Source organism: Bos grunniens, chromosome 16 (assembly GCF_055505025.1).
Source record: "Bos grunniens cultivar Pamir isolate PY7600 chromosome 16, Bosgru_T2T1.0, whole genome shotgun sequence".
NCBI lineage: Eukaryota > Metazoa > Chordata > Mammalia > Artiodactyla > Bovidae > Bos > Bos grunniens.
In genome coordinates, this window is record NC_141180.1 from 18,217,896 (window position 1) to 18,231,930 (window position 14,035).

Consider the following 14,035-nt stretch of genomic DNA (forward strand, 5'->3'; position numbering starts at 1 on the left):
ACACGGGACTAACAATAGTGACTTATTCATGAGGCTGTTATAAAATCAGTCAGAATAAAGTATTCAGCAGAATACCAAGAAGATAACGAACTTTCAGTAAAAGTTAACTCTTTTCTTTAGCATTATTATTATTAAATGACATAACAAAATTGCATAATCTTATGAGTAATGCTTCCCTGGTGGTTCAGTTGGTAAAGAATCCACCTGCAACACGAGAGACCTAGGTTCAATTCTCTGGGTTGGGAAGATCCCCTGGAGGAGGACATGGCAACCCACTCCAGTATTCTTGCCTGGAGAATCCCCATGGACAGAGGAGCCTGGCGGGCTACGGTCCATGGGGTCGCAAAGAGTTGGACATGACTGAGCGACTAAGCACAGCACATAATGAGCGGTAGGTTCTAATGGAGGGGAGCACAGTGTGACAGGAGAATATGGAAGAAAGATTTTAGTCCTAACTGCAGCATGGGAGTAGGGGCATGGATCTAGAAGGATCTCATGAAGGAAGTCAAAGCTGAAATAGGCCCTGAGGGAGGAGCAGGAATTCAGCAAGAAAAGCTAACAGGGCGGGGCTCATTCCTGACCACAGGAGGAGAGAGCATTGCTAAGAAACTGCAAGAAGTATAGCGTTCAAGGTGATGGTCATGCGCGGAGGCACAGGGGTGTAACACAGTGGTCTGCCGTTACTGTTTCCTCCAGGGAACAGGCTGCGGTGGATGGTCAGCCCTACCAGTGACATCTGAAAACATCCAAGTTCATGCTCAATAGGGCAACTAGGTAAGTAAAAATGACTCTTTCCCAGCCCCAACTACTGAGGTATAACCCAAGATCTGGAGGGAAGAATTCTGCCACTCAGAACTAACGCTGATTAAATATTTACTATCTCCCAGGTACTAAACACTTAGCATGAATGATCAGGTTTAGTTTCCCCAACAATCCAGTATGGTGGATTCTAAAGTCCTCATTTGCAATTGGGTAACTGAGGGTATAAATATGTGCAGCTACTTGCCTAAGGTCACGCAGATGACAAGTGATGGACGTGGGATTCAAACCCATGTACACCGTACAGAGTCTGCACGTTACTACTAAGCTATCCCCCTCATGCAGAGGAGATAAGTACTCTGGATAGAGAGCCAGAAGACTAGGTTCTAGTCAACATCTATCCCTAAATAGCTGCGTATGACTTGAGGAAGCTGCTTCACTCTCTGGTCTGGTTTTCCCAGTTATAATATGAACAGCAGGGATAAACTACACTTATAGTCCTTTCTGCCTCAAATAATTTTTATCACACTGAAAGATATGACTCTGACAATTGACACATAAAACAGCATCTTGGGAAAATGCAGATTCTTTCCACAACCTCTCATACTTTATACTGTATATAAAGTATACACAGTATACTTTATACTGTGTATAAAGCACTAGTGTGCGACTCAGCACAGGACACACAGTTCCTGCACTATCCAGTAGGTCCCTGTTGAAAGTGGAAGGCGCTCAGTCATGTGTGACTCTTTGCAACCCCGTGGACTATACAGTCCATGGAATTCTCCAGGCCAGAATACTGGAGTGGGTAGCCTTTCCCTTCTCCAGGGGATCTTCCCAACCCAGGAATCAAATCAGGATTGCCTGCATTGCAGGAGGATTCTTTACCAACTGTGCTATGAGGGAAGCCCCAGGTCCCTGTTGGTTATCTATGTTACACATAGTAGTGTGTACACATTTGGAGAAGGCAATGGCAACCCACTCCAGTATTCTTGTCTGGAGAATTTCATGGGCAGAGGAGCCTGGCGGGCTGCAATCCATGTAGTTACAAAGAGTCAGACACGACTGAGCGACTTACACACAGTGTGTATATGGTAATTCCAGCCTCCTAATTTATCCCTTCCATAACCCTTATTTTCCCATTTTCACCTTATTTTCTGTCTGCAAGTCTCTTTTGTTCTGAATTGAGCCACTAGGTGGCTAGGGAGAACATAGGATGAAGAGGTATAGGGGGAAGAGTCAATATTATACAATAACTTGTAAGGGAAAAAAAATCTGGAAAAGTCTATGTGTATGTGTCTGTCCACATACATAACTGAATCGCTATGCTGTACACCTGAAACTTACATGATACTGTCAATCAACTATACTTCAACAAAAAAATTAAAAAAAAGAAAAGAAAGAAATCAAGGGGCTTTCCTGGTGGCTCAGTGGTAAAGAATCCACCTACCAATGCAGGAAACACAGGTTCAGTTCCTGATCTGGGAACATCCCACACGCCAAGGAACATCAAACCCAGGCACCGTAACTATTAAGCCTGTGCTCTAGAGCCTGGGAGCTGCAGCTACAGAGCCCATGTGCCACAACTATTGCACTGGATTGTCCTAGACCCTGTGTCCTGCAACGAGAGGCCATCACAGAGGCCGTTGCAATGAGAAGCCCACGCACCACAACTAGAGTAGCCCCAGCTCACCACAACTAGAGAAAAGCCCACGCAGCAACGAAGACCCAAGTACAACCAAAAAAAAAAGAAGAAGAAGGAAGATACTAGAAGCAGTCCAAGAGACTTCCCTCTTATTTCCACCCCCAGTACACTCAGACACACTCATACAGTCACCAAGTCATGCAGATCCCATCCCACCAACATCTCCTGGATCTGGTCCACCTTCTCCATCACTACTCCACTGCACTCTCTGCTGCCTCACTGTTTCACTGCTTCTTTCTTCAACTGTCACTCCAAAGATGCCTCTCTGTCTCCAATCTCACTCCTCCAGGGCAATCACCTTCAAATGCAAACTAGTTGTCTTCCTTGCCTAAAGCTTGAGAACCAACCCTGCATCATGAGCTCCAGGGGTCAGGTCAGAACTCAGGTTTAGCTTAGCCCATAGGAGGAGCCCCTCACGATGAACCTCTCACCTCTAGTTTCACCTCCTCTACATCCCCCTCAATGTGTTTCACTAGAGAGTCTCAGAACAGCCTCTTACACGTTCCTGACAGCCAACCTGATGGAAAGCTCTTCTCCCTTCTTCTGGCTGGCCATTACTCATTCTTCAAAGAGTGTGTCAGTCTCAGCTTCTTCAAGTGGCCCTGCCCGATCCTTGCCCCCATCGAATATAAATATTCACCTATGCTATCTCTCTACATAGACTACAAGCTCCTTGAGGACAGCAGCTCCCTGTCCCTGTTTGATCTCATTCCCAGCCCCGAGCAGCAAGAGACGTGGAGCGAGCACCCAGGAACTGCTTGCTGAGTTTCTCCCAGGGATTCCAGGGTCAGAATCCTGGAAGGAGAATTACCCTATGGTTCCTGCACAGGTGCATCTTAGCCAGTCTCCTCTGATGTCAGCTTGCCTCTGGAACATGACACACAGGCCAAACTAATACCCACCAACTCCAAGATGAGCAGTTGCGTGTTCATCCGAGCCACTGAGCTGGACAAGAATAACTTCCTTCCTAAGACCACCAGCTACTCCTACCTCAAGTCAGGCCTGAGAAATACTTAGGTGCCAACTCCTAACATACAGAGGGAAGAAATGGCAGGTCGCTCAGGAGATCCAAGGTTTAATACTGAAGATACATTCTTTAGCCTTTTCCTTGTGGATAGGTCCTATTCACCTTTGTACACTCAACAATGCCTTGCAAGATAGTAGGTGCCCGAAATATACAACACATGAATCAAACTTTTGATAGGGCCAGAATTCTGGATCTATTGAATTTAGACACCATTACATGTAATTTTGAATGATTTCCTTAACTAATCTACAATCTTTTTATTTTATTCATCTTTGTAATCTCAGTGTCTGAGATTTCCTTCTGGAGAAGGAAATGGCAACCCACTCCAGTATTCTTGCCTGGAAAATCGCATGAACTGAGGAGCCTGGTAGGCTACAGTCCATGGGGTTGCAAAGAGCTGGACACGACTGAGCAACTTCACTTCAACCTCAGTGTCTAGTACACTGTCTTAAGCACAGTAGCCATACAATCAGCTTTTGTTGAATTGCCCTGAACTTATCAAAGCTATCCAGCAAATGAGTTAGTGGCAAGACAAACTTCACCAGTTAACTGGTGACAGTTATCTCACCAGTAACAAGAGCCACTCCACTCACTCAAGAGATACAACCAGAGGAATCCCTCCTCATATACAGAGAGTCCACCACTTCCTACCAGACCTGAGGGTAAAAGAACCTGGACAGCAGGTCTTAGCATCCTCTATCTTGTATGTCAGTCAGTTCAGTCACTTAGCCATGTCCAACTCTTTGTGACCCCACGGACCGCAGCACGCCAAGCTTCCCTGACCATCACCAACTACTGGAGCCTACTCAAACTCATGTCCATCGCGCCGGTGATGTCATCTAACCATCTCATCCTCTGTTGTCCCCTTCTCCTCCTGCCTTCAATCCTTCCCAGCATCAGAGTCTTTTTCAGTGAGTCAGTTCTTTGCATCAGGTGGCCAAAGTATTGGAGTTTTATCTTCAGAACCAGTTCTTCCAGTGAATATTCAGGACTGATTTCCTTTAGGATGGACTGGTTGGATCTCCTTGCAGTCCAAGGGACTTTCTATGTTCCAGGTCACATTGCGTATATGAAGACCAATGTGTGTGAATAAGTATGTGCATCAATGTATAGACAGCTTAAAACTGGCACCAACATCTGTATGGTCAGGATGCTATTCTATGTTAACCACTGGCTGGCTTTCTCTAGTTGTGCCATGTTGGGAGCTCATATTCCTGGATATGGGCCACGTGGCGTAGGTGTATCAGAACAAGTCTCTAACCACAGGTGGGAAATTACAACCTCTGACCATACCTCTGCCAGTAACTAGTTGGGGCTCAGAACCTCTAAACCCTCTTCTTTCCATCTGTAAATAAATAAATAAAAAGTATCTATCTACTGCACATAGCTGTTACAAGGAACAAATAAGAGCACGGAAGCAAAGGTGCTCTGAAAACTATGCCATACTTTATACACACGCTCCCTGTATATGCATGTGTCAGCAGTTCCTGGCTTGGCTATCCCTGCCCTGGTTTGGAGACACCACAATGGCTCCCCCAAGACTCTCTCCCTCTCTCCAGAAACCCTGGGAGCAGAGGGTAGAGGTGATGGGATAAGGGTCACTTTCTGTTTGCATGAGCCTTCTGCCCTGTCACCCCTGACTGCACCTCAGGACATGCTTCTGCAGCCCTGGTTCGTTTCCATGGAGACAGGAAGCTCTGCTTCTCTTCAAGCCTAAGCTAATAGTTTTCATCAAATCCCATTTCCTCTGAGACAAGTACAAATGTGACAAGTATCCATCTTGTCCTTCTATCCACAGTTCCTGTTTAAATACACTGAGACTCTCAGACATACCTCTGAGCCCTCTACCCACCTAGGCCCGTGCCTCTAGGATGGGTGCCACAGTCACTTTCACACCTGGTGGGCCATGAGCACTCGTGTGGGCTACCTGCCCTCCCTTACCAGACTCTTTTCATTTGCCTGACAGGGGCTCCTCCTTCCATAGCTCTTTTTCTGCTTTAGGAAGCCTCGGGGCATAACATTACACTGCCTGCAGGTCATGGGGAACATATGCCCCAGAGACAAAACCTTCAGAGCTTCTCCCTGGTTTATACATGTAACTCCCAACCAACCCCTTACTCCAAGCAGAACACCTACATCCCCATTCAAGGGCATGTGAGAACCAGACAAAGCAAGAGACAGAGCCCACACCCCCACCACCCTGTACATGGAACTAGCTGCTGCTGAACTGTCTGTAGACACACCAGTGAAACCACATAGGTGTTGAGCATCAGAAGGAGAAAAAGAAACCAGGACAGAGCTATTCCAGCTCCAGCCCATAAGGCCCCTATTGTTAACACTCTTTTAAATGTCAGCATTTCTTCACACCAGCTGTTCCCAGCTGCTGCTGTCACTTCCTAACCTTCTCCAGAAGTGCTAAGGAGGTACGTCCCATGCTACTTCTGTTTCATCTCCCAACCTGAGGAGGCCGCCTTCTGGTCTGAGAGGAGCTCATAGTCTCACAGTGGGTTCAAGCCCAGTATCATAGGCTGCTACTTGGATGATAGCCACCTGCAGCTAACAGTGAGAGAAAATGAGCATCAATATTATCAGAGAGGGTAAGAGCTGACGGCTACTCCATGCCACACTTAGGCCTCAGCCTGGGAGAGCGATATTGCTATCCCATTTCACAGGGGAGGAAGCAGGCCCAGAGTAACATGTCCAAATGCACAACACTAATAAGCAGCAGGGTTAGGATTTCACCCATGGAAGAAAAAACCATGACAAACCTAGACCACATATTTAAAAGCAGAGACATCACTTTGCCAACAAAGGTCCACAGAGTCAAAGCTATGATTTTTCCAGTAGCCATGTATGGATGTGTGAGTTGGACCATAAAGAAAGCTGAGCACCAAAGAACCGGTGCTTTCAAACTGCAGTGGTGGAGACGGCCCTTTAGAGACCCTTGGACAGCAAGGGAGACCAAACCAGTCAACCCTAAAGGAAATCAACACTGAATATTCATTGCAAGGACTGAGGCTGAAGCTCCAATACTTCAGCCACCTGATGCAAAGAGCTAATTCACTGGAAAAGACCTTGATGCTGGGAAAGATTGAGGGCAGGAGGAGAAGGGGACAACAGAGGATGAGATGGTTGGATAGCATCATCGACTCAATGGACATGAGTTTGAGCAACGTCTGGGAGATGGTGAAGGACAGGGAAGCCTGGCGTGCTGCAGTCCATGGGGTTGCAGAGTCGGACACAACTTAGTAACTAAACAACATGACTGTCAGGTGCCAAAGCTTGCGCTTCTCCCAACCTACCATGCTTTCGTGCCAGGAGCCAGCGTGAAGAACTCCGCCTGTGGCAAAGGTCATGAGGAAGGAGGCTCGGCATACGCAAAGGCGGGATCAAGCCTCAGGAGTCCCCCTGGAAATTCCCGAGCATCTACCCCCAAAACCAGAGTCTGCCTACTTTACTGCTTTGTGCTCTCACCTACACCTCTGACTTTATGGGGGGCTGTCCCCCACCACCATCTCTCTCTCTGAAAAACAGTTAACTTACAGCTCCAGTTAATAAAGTTCCTTGGCGTGACAAGAGTGTTTTAGTTCACAAACTCCTTTGGGAGTTCTCTAGCCTGCCTGAACAGGTTCTTCTGGCCACATGTGTTTGTTCAGAGCCTCCCAACCGTGAGAGGCATGAGATGTTCTGCTGCTGCTGCTGCTGCTAAGCCGCTTCAGTCGTGTCCGACTCTGTGAGACCCCATAGACGGCAGCCCACCAGACTTCCCCGTCCCTGGGATTCTCCAGGCAAGAGTACTGGAGTGGGTTGCCATTTCCTTCTCCTGAGATGTTCTAAAACTGTCTAAATACAGATTCCTTTGAGAAGTTAAAAGATTGATTAGAAATTGTATTGGTGAAGGGTTTTTCAGTTGTTGGGCCAATGTTTGCTGCTAAGTTTCCATATCCCTTACCTACTGTGTCCCTGGGAATGTATTGATTAATATAATTGGTATATAGGAATTTAAGTAATAGCTTTAATGTTTGTAACCTTGGACCCTTGAGTTAATTCTTTTCTTGTTATAGCCCACCACACCTTTGCCCTATAGGAATGCAACTTTATCTAATGCTTTTGGAGGGTGGCACCTGACTTTAGAATAATCACCTTTAGAGAAAAATAAGTTTTCTGAAGAAAGGGTCATAAAATGTTAACAGGCCTCCTGGCCAGAAGATGATGTTAATCACCTAAACTTTTGCATATGATAAGTTTGAAAGCCTGGCTTCAATAGGGATCAAGGACTGCTGTCCTTGCATGACTCCACCCCTTCCCCCATTATCCTCTATGCACAACTTAAGGTATAAAAACTACTTTGGAAAATAAAGTGCGGGCCTTGTTCACCGAAGCTTGGTCTCCCCATGTTGTTCTTTCTCTCACCTTCTGGCTGAATTCCCATCTGGAGCGTGGAGGCTCGTCAAGCCTACTAATTTTGCCTGGGCTTCTAAGATCTGACTGGGGAGGCCTTAGTGTCTCCTCTCCTTCGGGAGAACAGGAGGACGCCTGCGGCCTACGTAGGTGACGCAAATTCCTTGTCTTGGAATTTTATTGGCTTTCCACGTAAACCAAGTTATTCAGCCTCTTTTCCTCACTGAATTTTCTCACTGAGCTATCCCTATTTAATCACTCTTTATATCTCTAATTAATACTTAATCAAGCTATTGTCTCCTGATCGCCAAAGCCGTCTCCCCTTCGAATCCTCTGAATCCACCGGGGCTGGACCCCGGCACCTTCCAACCAGGATACATATGTAGAATTCAAAGAGGCAATTCCAAACTAGAGCTAGTGCATCAGAGCGGACACAGTCAGACACAGGATTATCTTTCTGTGCCAGTGTTCTTTCCCTTTCCAGCTCTGTTAAGACACATTCCCAACCCAAAGTGGAACTTTATCTGGAACATCACTGACTTGTTATTCAAAAGTGAGAATCTGACTTGAATCTTTCCAACTAAAACATGGACACACTTAGGAAATAAGTAAGAACAAAATGTAGCAGATAAGATTATACAAATGGGAGATTATCCCCTCAGTAGAAATACAAGAAGAAAGAAGTCTATGGTCAGACCCATCCTGGGCAGCCATTGAAATAGAGTAGTTGAGTTGCAGCTACAGGATATGTGGAAATAATTACCTATTGAGCATAAAGGCTGTCAATGAATGCTCACTGAATGAGCACCTACTTAAGAAATCCTATTACATCTGTGACTCTCCACTCCAGACACACACTATTAAGAACTTCTTCATACTGTCTGCTGTTTTTCCTTCATAACCATTTCACAAGTCACCCAAGGCTCTTAGTACTACAAAGTTGACTAATACATCAGAGTTTTCTCTTAATCTTCCTGTATCTGGTCTCTCCCCAGGCCAATCCTCTTCCTGGGGAAGAGAGATTGGTCTCTTTCTCAGGTCCATGTCTTATACACACCTTTTGTCCTATACTTTTTGTGGGTGTGCAATCATTATAAAATTTAATTTCTATTTTTTTCAAAGTGATGCATGTTGTGCTTTAAGGTCAAATATTTTTTAAAGCTTATAGTGAAAAACCAGCAGCCCACAGCCTCACCCTTTCTCACCCCTGAATCTGATGCCCCATAGGCAACCACTTGTAATTCTTTTACCTGCTTCTTCTAGTACTCATTTCCAATTTTCTAAATATTATACAACTGCTGTTTCTTTATCTTTCAGTTTTAGGTATTGCTTAAGGACTTTCCCACTGTGGAACCTAAGATTTTAGTCTCTGACATTCCCTTCTCCTCCCCCTACTTATTCTCTCCTATGCTCTCAAGGCAACCATAGCACCATAGGGGTTATCTCAAAATCCAGTGTGAACAATCCACATCTGACTGACAGTTGAGCTGTATGGAGTACCTACTTTGCTTATTTCCTTTGGTGATAACACTTCTGTATTCTGTGGAATTCTTTGCTTAGATTGATGTATGTGTGTGAAAATACATACAAATATCTATATATTCACATATATATAGTTTTGGAAAAAACATTAAACTCTTCTAACTATACTAATACATATTGGGAATTATTAATTCCATTTTTTCTTAAAGATATCATTTTTACAGCCTTCTGTCATCCTACTCAAGTCTGAACTTGGTGTTCCCTAGACTTTCAGACAGTTAGCATCCTAGACTTCCCTTCATCATTATCCTGGAAAACTTTCTTCCTCTCCAATGAATCTCTTGTTTCCATAAGTCACATGTCCTTTTCCCTCTTCAATGAATTCCTTATTTTTAGCGACTCACATTCTCCAGTAGCTTCTTCAGAAAGAGTGTCTCAAAATATTGCAATTTCATCCTCACAAATAATTGCTATTTTCGCTAGGTATGGAATTCTATCTTGGAAATTTTTTTCCTTCAGAAAGTTTTAGGAGGTTTTCTATTGGTTCCTAACTTTCAATATCATTAAGAAATCCAAAGCCATCCTAACTCCAAGATTCTGTATAAATAAAATTCATCCCCTTAATAATCACCAGAAGCTTACAGAATATTATCTTACTCAGATGCTCTGAAATGTCATGTTATCTTGGTGTGGTCTTTTCTCTTTCATTGTGTTGAGTTATCAGTGGGCATTTTTCTTATTAATTCATCTGTTCTCAGTTATCTCCATGCCCACCTCCTATTTCCTTGCCATATAAATAACTGTTACATTATATTCAGTGTATACTTTTTAATGAATTTTTACAAACTGTGCACATTTTTAATTTATGTGGATGATACTATACTGTTTCCATCTTGTTTTCACTAAACTCTGCTTTCATTGTGTACATGGTCTTTGTTGCTCCTAACTGCCACATAATATGTCATGGTCTGCATCCAAGAGACAGCTAACTGCTCTCTTAGTTATGGATACCCAGATTTTCGCTAAGTCTGCACTATAAAAACCTAATGATAGAAAGAATATCTTTGCACATGTATCATCAGATGTTTTAAATTTGGCAATGTGAGTTTACTAGTTCTAAGAACATTTTTAGTATTTTTTTTTAGATAGTAATTTTTTTCTATCCATTTCCCTATTTTCTTTATGGAATTTTTATTAGTTCAACGTTGAAACAAATCTTTGATTTTCTTATTTTTGTTCTACTTTCTGTGTGATTTCAACTTTATAGTCCTACCATTTACTGTTTATTACATTTTTATACTTTTACATTAATTCATTGTACATTAATATAAGTTTTACATTAATTATTTTAATTTCCAAATGCTCTTAACTGCTCAGTGTTCTTTTTCATAGCAATCAACTATCTTGTAGATAATCTCTTCTATCTCTGCTGATGTCAATTATGCTTTTAAAAAATTACCTTCTGCTCCCTTCATTATTCATATTCCCTCAAGTTCCTTCTACCTATTTATTATTATTATTTTTTTTTTATACAACAGATGTATATGTATTTTTATTGTAAAAGGATCAAACTATACAGACTTGTCCATATCTGTCCCCTGCAACTAAATAGTATTTCTGGGAGATTCCTCTATCCCAGAATAACTACTTCATTCTTTTTTTTTTTTTTAATAGGTGACATTATTTTCTTTTAGCCTTTATTTTTATCTTTAAAATTTTCTGTATTTATTTATTTATTATTTTTTCTTTTTTTCTTTTTTTTAATTTCAGATATACACATGCTCCCCATCCTGAACCCTCCTCCCTCCCCCCTCCCCATACCATCCCCCTGGGCCTTCCCAGCGCACCAGCCCCAAGCATCCAGCATCGTGCACTGAACCTGGACTGGCATCTCGTTTCATACATGACATTTCACATGTTTCAATGCCATTCTCCCAAATCTTCCCACCCTCTCCCACAGAGTCCATAAGACTGTTCTATACATCAGTGTCTCTTTTGCTGTCTCGTATACAGGGTTATCGTTACCATCTTTCTAAATTCCATATATATGCGTTAGTATACTGTATTTATGTTTTTCCTTCTGGCTTACTTCACTCTGTATAATAGGCTCCAGTTTCATCCACCTCATTAGAACTGATTCAAATGTATTCTTTTTAATGGCTGAGTAATACTCCATTGTGTATATGTACCACAGCTTTCTTATCCATTCATCTGCTGATGGACATCTAGGTTGCTTCCATGTCCTGGCTATTATAAACAGTGCTGCGATGAACATTGGGGTACACGTGTCTCTTTCCCTTCTGGTTTCCTCAGTGTGTATGCCCAGCAGTGGGATTGCTGGATCATAAGGCAGTTCTATTTCCAGTTTTTTAAGGAATCTCCACACTGTTCTCCATAGTGGCTGTACTAGTTTGCATTCCCACCAACAGTGTAAGAGGGTTCCCTTTTCTCCACACCCTCTCCAGCATTTATTATTTGTAGACTTTTGGATCGCAGCCATTCTGACTGGTGTGAAATGGTACCTCATAGTGGTTTTGATTTGCATTTCTCTGATAAAGAGTGATGTTGAGCATCTTTTCAAGTGTTTGTTAGCCATCTGTATGTCTTCTTTGGAGAAATGTCTATTTAGATCTTTGGCCCATTTTTTGATTGGGTCGTTTATTTTTCTGGAGTTGAGCTGTAGGAGTTGCTTGTATATTTTTGAGATTAGTTGTTTGTCGGTTGCTTCATTTGCTATTATTTTCTCCCATTCTGAAGGCTGCCTTTTCACCTTGCTAATAGTTTCCTTTGATTTGTCTTTGTGTTGGACCTTTTCTTTGAATGCTGATGACCCCTAATTTAAGATCAAGATACAAAAGGCTTGTTGGAAGCTCCTATGAATGGTTGGGCCTTATAGAATGGGGGAGTGTAGTGGTTTGACTGGTCCTTGCCTCTCCCAAAGATGTGTCCACATTCTAATTCCTAGAATCTGTGAATGCTCCCTTATTTGGAAAAAGGTAATGTAATTAAGGATCTGGAGATGAAGAGGTCATCCTGAATCATCCAGATGACACTAAATCCAACAACAAGTGTCCTCATAAGAGACAGACAGAAGGAGATTTTAGACAGAATAGGAAGCAATGCAGCCACAGAGGCAGAGACTGGAGTGATATAGTCACAAGCCTAGGAATGCCTGGGGCCAACAGAGGCTGGAAGAAGGAAAGAAATTCTCCCCAAGATCCCTTGGAGGTAGCATCACCCTGCCAGATTTTGGCCCTCTAACCTCCAAAACTATGAGACAATTTCTCTCACTCTTTTAAACCACCTGGTTTGTGATAATTTGTTGGGGTGGCCAAAGGAAACTAATAAGTGGACCTCACCAAAAGTGATGGGTCAGACCATTTTTCTGGTCACCGTCAAATATCAGGACACAGAGGTCTTTTCTCTTCAGATGGATGGTTTTCCACAGAGGACTGCTGTGAAATCCTCTCCCCCTCCTTCCCCAGACTGCTACAGTTCTGACAGCGAAGCAATAGAATTGGGCTGGAAACATGAAACCCAGTTTGTGGACTTTCATATAATACTCCTGTTTCACTGTTTTCTCTTGATCAACCCCATTCTAATATTAAACTCTGTTTAAACATGGTGGATTGAACCAAGTCGGTCATTTCCTGTGTGTCCACAAATCCAAGCTTTTCTGATTCAGCCTTGACAGAGAGGAAATCTTCTAACCAGGGCGGTGTGGGGTTGGTTGGGGCAGGCACCTGTGAGCATTGTTTGTTTGAGGGGAGGACATATCTTAATGTTCCTTACAAGGATTTATGAAAAATCTTGTTTTAGTATCCCCCATAAGTCCATTCTGAAGGAGATCAGCCCTGGGATTTCTTTGGAAGGAACAATGCTAAAGCTGAAACTCCAGTACTTTGGCCACCTCATGCGAAGAGTTGACTCATTGGAAAAGACTCTGATGCTGGGAGGGATTGGGGGCAGGAGGAGAAGGGGACGACAGAGGATGAGATGGCTGGATGGCATCACTGACTCGATGGACGTGAGTCTCAGTGAACTCCGGGAGTTGGTGATGGACAGGGAGGCCTGGCGTGCTGCGATTCATGGGGTCGCAAAGAGTCGGACACGACTGAGCGACTGAACTGATCTGATCTGATCTGATAACCCAGCTTTACATGATGCTTCAATTCCTGACCCTTTCTTGGCTCTCGTTTTTTATCGGCATTCCTCATTGTAGTTAACAGAGCCTCAGCTTTCATGCCACTAGATTAGTTATCATTTACTCTCCATCTTCAAACATTTTGTTGGCAACTCTCATTTGTTTTCATACCCTTTCCTAATCTCTCTGTCACCGTGTCCTTCTCAAAATTTATTTCCTGTGTTTGTGGATGTATAAGAGATGACCAACTTGGTTCAATCCACCATGCTTAAACAGAAGCACCACTTTATATAAATTTCCATTTCAAGAACATTTGCCATTCAGACAAGAAATCATGTTCAGTTTTGCTCAGAAAATAGAAGACCCTCTTCGACCTTGCTTTTGCCCTTCTATTTTCTCCTTTCAATTCCCAAAGTGAAATTTCCACTCAGGTTAAATTAGGTCACATCATAGTCTTCTCACTCTCCATAACAAATCCCATTTCTTCGTGTTGGCTTATGGGATGGTGCTCCCCTTT

At 43.2% G+C, this 14,035-nt stretch overlaps 1 protein-coding gene across 6 annotated transcripts in view; it reads right to left on the minus strand.

The window, feature by feature from the left end:
• The window catches only part of CACNA1E (calcium voltage-gated channel subunit alpha1 E), a 675,786-nt gene that overhangs the window by 153,035 nt on the left and 508,716 nt on the right, over nucleotides 1-14,035 (minus strand). The window lies entirely within an intron of this gene.